This window comes from Pinus tabuliformis, chromosome 7 (genome assembly GCF_031772625.1).
Source record: "Pinus tabuliformis cultivar Carrire ecotype Pingquan chromosome 7, CPIR1, whole genome shotgun sequence".
NCBI lineage: Eukaryota > Viridiplantae > Streptophyta > Pinopsida > Pinales > Pinaceae > Pinus > Pinus tabuliformis.
In genome coordinates this window covers 1,454,427,399-1,454,438,313 of record NC_142293.1, presented here as the reverse complement: position 1 = coordinate 1,454,438,313, position 10,915 = coordinate 1,454,427,399, and the positions used below count along the sequence as shown (strand labels likewise).

The 10,915-nt window shown below is 34.9% G+C and overlaps 1 long non-coding RNA gene across 1 annotated transcript; it reads right to left on the bottom strand.

The window, feature by feature from the left end:
• Window positions 1–233: 233 nt before the first annotated feature.
• LOC149253203 (uncharacterized) lies at window positions 234–5,344 on the bottom strand. The gene is made up of 4 exons (XR_016266146.1): window positions 5,145–5,344; window positions 4,204–4,290; window positions 4,032–4,118; window positions 234–630 (listed from the first exon to the last, which is right to left on the bottom strand). It is a non-coding gene; the product is annotated as an uncharacterized LOC149253203 (long non-coding RNA).
• Window positions 5,345–10,915: the final 5,571 nt, after the last annotated feature.

The window sequence follows — 10,915 nt, the reverse complement described above, 5'->3', positions numbered from 1 at the left end:
AATGCTTGAGTTTTTTTCAACAACATGTTTACTCAAATAATCGAAGTCAACAAGTTAGAACATTGTGAAAGGTGGGTCCCTCCACCATAACAATAGAAAAAATTCATATCATTATGCAAATGCATTGAAAAGGATAATATATTGTATTTCACGTACCAATTTTGTGTATAATAAAATGTTGCACTAACTAGAGTATGTGGCCCAAATTTCTTGTTTTGAGAGGATAACTCACTTGTTGGTCCATGCCTTTAATTTTTTTGCACGAATTCATATAATCATTTCAAATTGAATATGATTGTAATCTAATACAATCTTTGTCAACAACACCATAAATTAACCAATCAACTTGTCTATGGCATACATTTTTCTTCTTACTTAGGTACATTTCTTTGATATACTAATGGTGAAATTCAATTGCATGTTTTGGAGTGTGAGCACTGATAAACCCCAATAACTTCTTACATATTTTGTTGTTGGCTAACCAAGTGGTTTTAAAATATTCCAAGAAGTTTCATATTCACTGAATTCTTGAAAGCATCTTGACATGTGTGCATGATTTCTCCTAAAGCTTGAAGAATGCAGATTTGATTTTCCCATATTTCCGCCATTCTTCAACCATGCACAACAACCCTGCCACACACATAATAATATTGTACACTTGATTAAAGACTTGGAATACCATAACTTTTAGAGAGAATATACATTAAAAATATTTTGTCTCTTGTAAAAATAATAAGCAATAACATCCTCTGTGATAAAGGCTTGAACATGTCAATCTAATCACTATTTCTTTCCAATGGCAAATAAGAGCGACATCCATTTAGACATATTAGCTATAGTATTCAATGATGATATCATCCAAGCTACTAAATAAAGTTTAAAAAGGGGAAATCAAACATAATATCTTATTCACGAGTAAAAAGGTTAAGTTCTTTTTTATATGACAAGTTATAAGCAATTTTTTATTCACAATGTCACTCAATCCAATGGGTATCGCGGGGATAAAACATTGGGATCAATCTTTCTTTGGCTGCTTGAGTGATTGTCATGTCATTACTTTAATGACTTATAATGGACCCATCCACCTAGTTAGGTGAATGAATGTCATTGACCCCCAAATCAACCAACATATATTCGTTTCGCAAGCACCCAAGTAACATTCTATTGCTCTATACAATGAATGGAAGGAACTGTATCTAGCCTAACAACTAGTTTTTTGATGTCAAAGAAGCCTTCTAGTGAAATGGCAAAGGTAAGGGAAGGCACAACCAATAGGCTTCGTAAGCGCATAATATGAGTGAACAATAAGCAAATCTAGTCACATCATCTTAAGAGGGATTTCTCTCTAACGATTCTTGATTGAGTGAGAAATTCCCAATGGGAGGAACATATTTTTCACATGTCCAACTACCCATATTAGTTAAGCTCTATTTGAAAAAAGAGAAAAGAAGAAACAAAGATAAAGAAATAAAACAATGAAGAAAGAACAGAGACAAAGAAAAAAAAAATTACCCACACAATAACATCCTTATTTTCCTATTTATTAAAACAACAATAGGTTGAAATCCTTCATTCAATAACAATTTCAATCAAGATAATAATAAGAACTTGAAATATTTTAAAGAGAATGATTAACTCAGTCCTAGGGTTGTCAATGAAGAAGGGAGAATCTCAATGATGTTGTTGATCATTTGTGACTTGCGAACAACAATAGACGCCTTGTTCACACTCAAATGTTGTCATTCTTGAAAACAAATCAATATAATGGACCAATTTAAATAATAAGATTTGAATAGTAAAAAATGGCAAAAAAAAAAAAAAACACATTAAATAAAATTTTGAAAAAAAAATTATTACATTTTTTATATAGCTTAATCATTCCCTACCCCACCCACAAATACCTCTATAAATACTAAAAACTCAAAACACTACATTTTTTTCCTACAACATATATTTTCATATATTCGTTCCTTTTAATTACTCCCCATATATAAATATTCTAGTAAAAAATTTCAAAAACATAATAAATTTCAAAATTCTTTATGACAACCACCCTCATTTTTCTCTCTATAGAGGGACCAGCAAGGTTAATAATCCGCCTTAGAGGACCAAATAGGACGCACACAATACCATCTTTGAAAATAGTTCGACTCGAAACGAAAAAACCTTTCCAAATCTGGTTAGTCCTTGCCTAGGACAAACCCAATAATTAAGATTCAAAAAATTGATTGTCCATTTCTCCTTTTTCCATTATTTTTATCTTTGATTTTTTCTTAAAATGCAACTCATTTTGTCAACAAAAGGGATACTTCCTTCGATTAATTCATATGCAATGTGATTCATTAGCTACAAGGGTTGAATACATTGTGGGAGGGATATATTGCCTACGAGACTATGTATTGTTGTGTGGTGAAAATCACAAGGGATGGAATGAATCTCACTCCTTATAAACCATTTTTTTTTGCAGTTTTCCTTCGGAGATAGGGTTGTTGCCTCAAGTCGCTCTAATGGACGGAAGGCTAAAATCAATTCATGGGTCCTCTTGAGTCGTAGCCTGGTTCACTAAATGAATTGAAAAGATTGAACATTTGAAAAAATCAATCCAGATCTAGGAAGCTACCAATTCTTACATATTTGGATTTCTATTTCAACTGCTTGGACGTTGACAAGATAAGGTCATCTAATTTAGGTGATCTACTAATTTACTATTAAAAATGAAAGAGGCACTGCAATTTGTGTTTGATATATAACCAACACATAGACTTCACTCTAAATTTTGGACTTCCAAAAGGCAGTTGCCCTGTTTATCGTTCAACCGGATTTTTGGAGATTCACTGTGCCAGTTTCTTAGATTTGGCCGATGCTTTATGCTTTCACCAGTAATTAAGCTATACAATCTCCATAACAATGAATCCTGTGAGATACGTATAACTAAGAAAGCTTCCCGATCTTGCTAGGTGCTTGACCGCTATCCGCTCACTCACATTTATGCAAATTTTAAGTTTCATTTATAAAGAACCTTCGACCGAAAGCTGTTAACCGAAGCGAGTGCGCCACTAAAGCTACGGACATAAAATGAGAAACTAACTTTGTCTTTACTTGATCAATCTCTGGAACTCAAACTAGATCTGGACCGGAACTAGAAAGAAATGCTGAAGAGACTGGATCTACGAATGGTGGGTATGGCTATGGTTCCTCCGGGTAACTAAACACAAATGTTTTCGGCTTGTTAAGCTCTTGCAACATTTGGTGCCTTCCGATGATTAAACTTCTAAGGTTTCACCGAATCGCGTTCTCTTGTCTGGGCTAGTGGTTGGTCTGAGCAGGTTTTGAATGGAATGCACGATGCCGCCAAAGCATGCAAAAGTGCCGCATCTCATGGCATTCATGGAAGATCGAAGGTAGTTGACAAAAAGACGTGGGGTTGCCAGAAAAGGTTGACAGCAATGATTTGGCCCTTACATAGATACATGGATTGGTCCACCACTACCCATAAACAGGGCAGCAGGTCGCGGCCTTCTTTTCGTTCTAAGGCAAGGCAACTATTCACACAATCGCTGATTTATATATTATAACTTTACATAGTTTGCAGAAATAATGCTTGTTCATAGGTTTCACATGCGCGTGTTGGTTCGACAAAGGGTTCAAGTCGACTAAAGATACGACGACCATTCATCATCTTCTTACGAAATATTTAGTATTTACCATGCAAATACTCACACAATGGCTGACTTATATGCACTAATACTACATAGTTTGCAGAAATAATGGTTTTCATAGGTTTCACAAGACCATGTTGATTCGACAAAAGTTTCAATCGACCAGACCATTATTTTTCAAACTCCACCACCATAAAATTATGACGACTATTCATTCATTGTCTACTGTCTAAATATCAACATGAAAACGAAAACGTAAGCAGTGCAGAGCAGTATACACCATTTGTTTCTTTCCCATTCTACCCACCATTCAGTGGCTTACTTTCTTAATCTCTGGAAAAAAAATGTAAACATGTATAGATAGACACATACCACCGTTATTTTTCTTTTCAATTCTACCCATTCCATTCATAGCTCTGTACAGTACTGTACCGTTTCCAATATCTTTGCCTCCACTAACTGTACAGCGATAATAAATAATTATTAGACAAAAGACCAAGAGAACAGCTAATTGTTTTACAAGAAAACACTAGAGGTGTCTTACCTGAATGGCAGAAGTCCCTGGTACAACCTGCCATGGCGCCATGGATTCCAGAAATGGAACGTTGAAGAGTTTTTACTCTGTGAAAAGCTGCAGATGCCGATTCAAATGATAAAATAGGAGTGAAATGAAAAGACAGTGTGATAAAATAAGAGAGAAATGAAAAGGCAGCGTTAGACATAAAGATATAGAGGGTGGGGTGCCACCGGTCTTATGAGTCACACACTGTGAAAACTTGCAGGTGTACCTTTCACGCCACTGCCTTGTCACACAGTCGATGTCCTTCAAAGGGCGACTTGATGGGTATGGCTTCGACTCCTGACCCCCGGGCCCCGACTATTATTCCGCCCCATAAGATTTTAATAATTATCAAACAGAATTCCTGATCATGTAGCTTCATTGCTTATCATTACCTAACTTTTGTTTAAGATACCATTGCCTAGATATTAATTGAAAATTATTTATAAGAATCTCGAATTCTTAAAAAGTCGATTGCACTCTTTTCTAAATATTTTAATCTGAAATTTTGTGGTCTGACCTGCAAATGGTTAGGTTTTATGGTCTGACATGCAAATGGTTAGGTTTTATGGTCTGACATGAATATTATTGTCAAACTGCTACAGCGTCCTCTAAATATGAAAAAGTTATTGAATTTCCCAATGATCGTATACAACTTGCTGGAGAATTTTATTGTTAGGCTAGGTATTTGACAGTTTTTTCTTCCCTGAATTTAGATTTAAATCTGTGAGTAAATGGTTGAAATTATAATTTTGAATTTCACTGGGCTATAACTGAATACCAGAGAAGGTATGAAAGTTTATTTATATATTAAATTATAGTATAGACGATTAAAATGTTAGACTTTCTACAATTTTAACAATGATTCTGCATGCGGAATAAACTCAAAGAATCATTAAACCTTATTGCCCAGGGATACGAGTTACCTCCAGCCATTGGTGATGTATTGATGCAGGCCACAGTCCACAAGCTTCTCCTTCAGCACTCCAGCTTCTGTCCAAACAAAAGAACACAAAATTCTGAAGGCACTTCCGAGCTCTGCTATCTCAGCTAGATGGTGTAGAACTGAAGGGGGTTGAGATCGGAGCTTGGGGACCAAACAGATGAACATATAGCTAAGCTTCCATCAAGCTTCTAAATGCTATGTGTTAGAAAAACCACAAATCAAGGTAGAGATGAGATCAAAGTAATGGACCACTTTAGTAGCTCCCAATTATTAATTTAGTAATTGCAGTTGATTTTCTTAACTTAAGGAAACTACTGCAGTTGGTTTCCATAAGTTAAGAAAAGCTGCAACTCCATAAATCAAGGTAGCTTTTGTGTTAAATTAATGGAGCTTAACATTCTCCCACTTGGTCCATACTTCCAAACTTAATGTCTCAACTTAAAAACCATTGATAATCTGTATTAAGTAATAGATACATGAATCATGGCGATAAGTCCTCTAATGACGAGTATTACCTTCCATGTATTACTATGCATTTATTCTTATTATAATTTATGTGGCAACAATTTCTTAATGAATAAACCCTATGTTTATTCTTGGTCCTTCTTAAATGAATTTTCTCAAATCAACTTAAGGTGCACATAATATGAGAAAAAACATCACAATAATTAAGAATTTCATTAACATTGTCCATACAATGAAAAAACTGCATAATGGAACCAAGTCCCATATTCAATACATGATCCTTGAATTTAAACGGTGGCATGCCCTTAGTCAAAGGATCAGCGATCATTAACTCAGTGCCGACGTGCTCAATGACCACTTTATTTTCTTTAACACGTTCCCTTATAGCTAAATACTTAATGTCGATGTGTTTATTTCGACTCCCACTATTTTAGCCATAAAACCAGCAGCTGAATTATCACAATATATTCTCTATGGCTTAGAGATAGAATCCATAATTCTAAGCCCAGAAATGAAATTCTTAAGCCATACACCATGTAAAGCAGCCTCAAACAGGATATACATAAGCATGTAGTCTTTGGTCCCATGAAGGTACCTCATTACTTTCTTTGCAGCTCTCCAGTGGTCTAAACCTGGATCATTCTGACATCGTCCCAATATTCCCAATGGGAGCTACATTTGGTGAACAATCCTTCATCCTGAATCTCTCTAAAATTTTATTAATATAGGTTCCCTGTGACAGACCCAAGTTGCCTCGAAATCTGTCTCTATGGATCTTAATGCCAATGACATAAGATGCCTCACCCATATCATTCATATCAAAACTTTTAGAGAGGAATTGTCTCACCTCATGTAGCAAACCCTTATCATTGGTTGCTAGCAAAAGGTCATCCACATATAAAACAAGAAAACAAATTTTACTCCCACTAACCTTCAGGTATATACATTGATCCATAATGTTTTCTACAAAACCAAAAGAAGAAATTACACTATGGAATTTCAAATACCATTTGCGAGATGCTTGTTTTAAACCATACAATGACTTCTTGAGCTTGCAAACCAATTGCTCACCATGACTAGAGGGGAATCAATGAAGATGTGTTATTCATGAAGAAGTGTTATCAATCATTAATGAAGAAGTGTTATTAATCATCATCTTTTAGTACCAGTGTGAACATGCATTGAATCATATGTGACATTGTTTTGTAAATTAATGCAGTAAAGACCATTAGACAAAATACCATTCCCAACATAATCAGATTTATAGAATAGACTGAAAGATTTTTCTGAAAAGTTTAAGGAATATCCAAAAGGTACAAGCCTTGAAACTGAGATCAAGTTTCTAGAAAAACTTGGAACGTAAAAGGTCTTTTCTAACTCCAAAACAAAGCCACTACTTAAAGTTAAATAACATGTTCTTATAGCTTCCACATGCGAGCCCATCTTGTTTCCTGATAAGATGCTTTGCTCACTTCCTACTGGCTTCCTTAGGTTTTGTAAACCTTTGCAAGGAATTCGAAATGTGAATTGTCGATCCAGAATCAATCCACCATGTGTTAATATTAACATTAACCATATTATATTCATAACAAACTAACCAGATTAAATTACCTTTGTCTGCAAGCCATTTCTGATATTTGGCGCATTCCTTCTTTATGTGTCCTTTCTTCTTACAGAAAAAACACTTGGAAACCTTCTTGATATCAGCGTGGGGAAGTGCTTTACCTTTCCCTTTCTGATTGGCTTGAGATTTGCCCTTTCCACGCGTTGCCAGCATTGCACTCTCTCCTAGTTCCATCACCAGTCTCTCTTCTTCTTGAACACACATGGTCATGAGTTCATTAATTGACCATTTATCCTTATGTGTGTTGTATGAGATTTTGAAAGGTCCATATTGGTGCGGAAGGGTGTTCAGGATGTAGTGCACTAGGAATGACTCCAATATTTCAACCTCGAGTTTCTTCAATTGAGCCACAGTGTCCCTTATCTGCATGATGTGCTCGCGCACACCTTTCACACTGGTGAGCCTTAGGGATGAGAATTTCATGATTAGGGTGCTTGCCAGTGCCTTGTCTGAAGAGACGAATTGTTCATCAATGGCCTTCAACAAGTCTCGGACCTTATCATGCTGATCAACGGAACCTCGAATACCAGCTGAAATTTTAGTCTTAATGAACATCATGCTTAGACGATTGGATCGCTCCCATCGTTCATAAAGCGCGACGTCCGCTGTGCTGGTATTTGTGAGTGCCGATGGTTCATCTTTCCTGATAGCATAATCTATGTCCATCCACCCTAAATGAAGGAGAATCCTCTCCTTCCAAATCTTGTAGTTATCTCCCTTAAGTTCGGGAATGTCACAACGAATTTCAGAGAAATTTGCAGGGTGTACTGCTGCATCAAAATAAAGGATCACATGCTTATGTTAAAATTGAGGCTTAATAACTTTCATGTTTTACCAATGTAAATCATGCTAAAAAGAATTGAATCAAATGACATGAAAATTGCCTGTGGGCTAAATTTTCAATTCAAACAGACTCAATAAAACTTTATAAACTTTCATGTTTTACCAATGTAAAACATGCTAAAAAGAATTGAATCAAATGACATAAAAATTGCCTGTGGGCTAAATTTTTAATTCAAACAGATTCAATAAAACTTTATGAACTTTCATGTTTTACCAATGTAAAACATGCTAAAAAAAAATTGAATCAAATGACATGAAAATTGCCTGTGGGCTAAATTTTCAATTCAAACAGACTCAATAAAACTTTTATGAACTTTTATGTTTTACCAATGTAAAACATGCTAAAAAAGAATTGAATCAAATGACATGAAAATTGCCTGTGGGCTAAATTTTCAATTCAAACAGACTCAATAAAACTTTTATGAACTTTTATGTTTTACCAATGTAAAACATGCTAAAAAAGAATTGAATCAAATGACATGAAAATTGCCTGTGGGCTAAATTTTCAATTCAAATAGATTCAATAAAACTTTATGATGATGCTAAAAAAGATTGAATCAAATGACATGAAAATTGCCTGTGGGCTAAATTTTCAATTCAAACAGATTCAATACAACTTTATGATAAAACTTATTAATTCATAACTCCTGTGGGTAGGTTATGAAATTTTATCCTAATTAATCACATAAATATAATAAAAATTCTTGTGGGATAAAATTTATTATATTCAGTGTAATTAATTACAATTTAATGTCTAAATAATCTTTATGTGATCTTGCCAATCAATATATAATTTTATTTAATTAAAGATGCTGTGGCTACTCTCTAATTAATTAAAATTACATGGATCACTAGACATTAATTTTGTTTCATAAACAAAACTTAACCAGAGAGAAAAATAATGTTTACTGAAAGGAGTAAGTCAAAATGACATTTTAATAAACTCCATATAACTGTAATAATTCTCCAACAATGCTTAATCTGAACTTCATGCGAACTAAATGCCCAAATGAGAAATAAACCATTTCTTATTTCTCTTTAATTACAAATGTTCAAAAATGTAAGTTCAATGTAATATAATCAATATACTTTGCATTTTGCATTGTTTATTTTATATAGTTTATCCAAATTAACTATATAAATAAAAATAACATATACCCTAACAAACTTTAACATACATATATACCATAACAAACTTTAACATACATATAAACCGTTATGGTATATAATCAAAGGGTAATACCATGTGGTATAAACAAAATCCAACGTTAAACAAATACGTGGCATGGTATATGATATAACCATATTACAAATTATACCAATTATACTCAGTTTGAGTGCGTTTTATTGGAGTCGAGATGCATCATGGAATTTCGAAATGAAATAATTTATTACATCAAATGAGACCATTGAACCGTTTTCAAGCCGTGGAGTTTAATAGTTATGGACAACATTAATCAGTTCATTTTTCATGCTTCAGATTCCAGAGTAGTCATTGATTCTAAGAAATTTCCTCACAGTCACATAAACTTCACAGTTATTTTTGTGATCTTTCACACAGGGCGCGAATTAACCCTTTTTTTTTTTCATATAGTAAAATCTAAACAACGGGGAAACTGCTTATACTATATTTAATTAAAGTCCCATCACTGCGTTACAACTATACGAAAGCGACCACTAATGAAAACTTTGCATTATCCAATGATATTAATGTTAATTATTATAATGCGAAGACTTTAGTCTTTTGGATAAAATTTTGACATAAATATTAATGGAGGTCCTATGGACATGGCATCCCATTATTTTTTCCAAACAATAACGTAAATACAAGCAGTCAAAGGCAGCATTATTCCTGTGCGCGTGCCTTCACGTTAGTTTCGCACCAAATAATCCAAAAATAAAAAATTCCTCGTGAAAGGCTCTCACATTAATTTTTCATCTAGATTTTTGGTAAATTGATGCAGTAAAATCAACGGAATTTAAGAGCAAGGAATAAGGTCGGTGGACCGCGGGGCACTTAACTACTGAAATGCAGTGCTTCACCTGTTTCATGCCACTCAAGAAAATATTTATAAATATTTATTTATCTTGGAGCCTGAAGATGTTTCTATTTTCACCCACACCAGAAGGAAAAGTCCTTTGATAAGGGCGATAGAGCTTCGCCTTTGTTCATATTTGAGTGTGCATGTTTAGAAAAAACTCCCTCTAGCCGGAAACACCCAATGACAATGAAACCCTTAGTCCCTCCGCTTTCAAATAACAGATTCAGATTGGCCCTGTCGAGTCAAAACACTCCATCGCCATCGCATAAATCAAGAGGGGAATCATACTCCCCTCGCCTTGAGACGATAAAGCTACCAGAGGAAAGGACAGGCAATCCGGATTTTGCTCCGTTGGTTTTGAATCTGGATAAGTATAAGGAAAGGATACTGCGATTCGAATGCAGGCAGATTGTTGCCCTTTGGTTTTCAAAAGGGCTTCAGAGCACACGTTTGTTCGAATCTCTGGAAGGAAGATCTGTGGGATGCTATTGAACCCGCACAGAGAGAGAGATAGAGGAAAAGCACCATGCCAAGATGCATGCACTGAGGGAGAGTGACAGAGACCCGGTTCGCAGTAGCAGCAGAGGGGAAAGCTCTAGAGAAGATAAAAACCTAGACCCCATTTCAAAGTATTCGAATCGCACCAAGGCAGAGATAAATAAATAGCTCTGATACCAACTGTTAGACTTTCTACAATTTTAACAATGATTCTGCATGCGGAATAAACTCAAAGAATCATTAAACCTTATTGCCCAGGGATACGAGTTACCTCCAGCC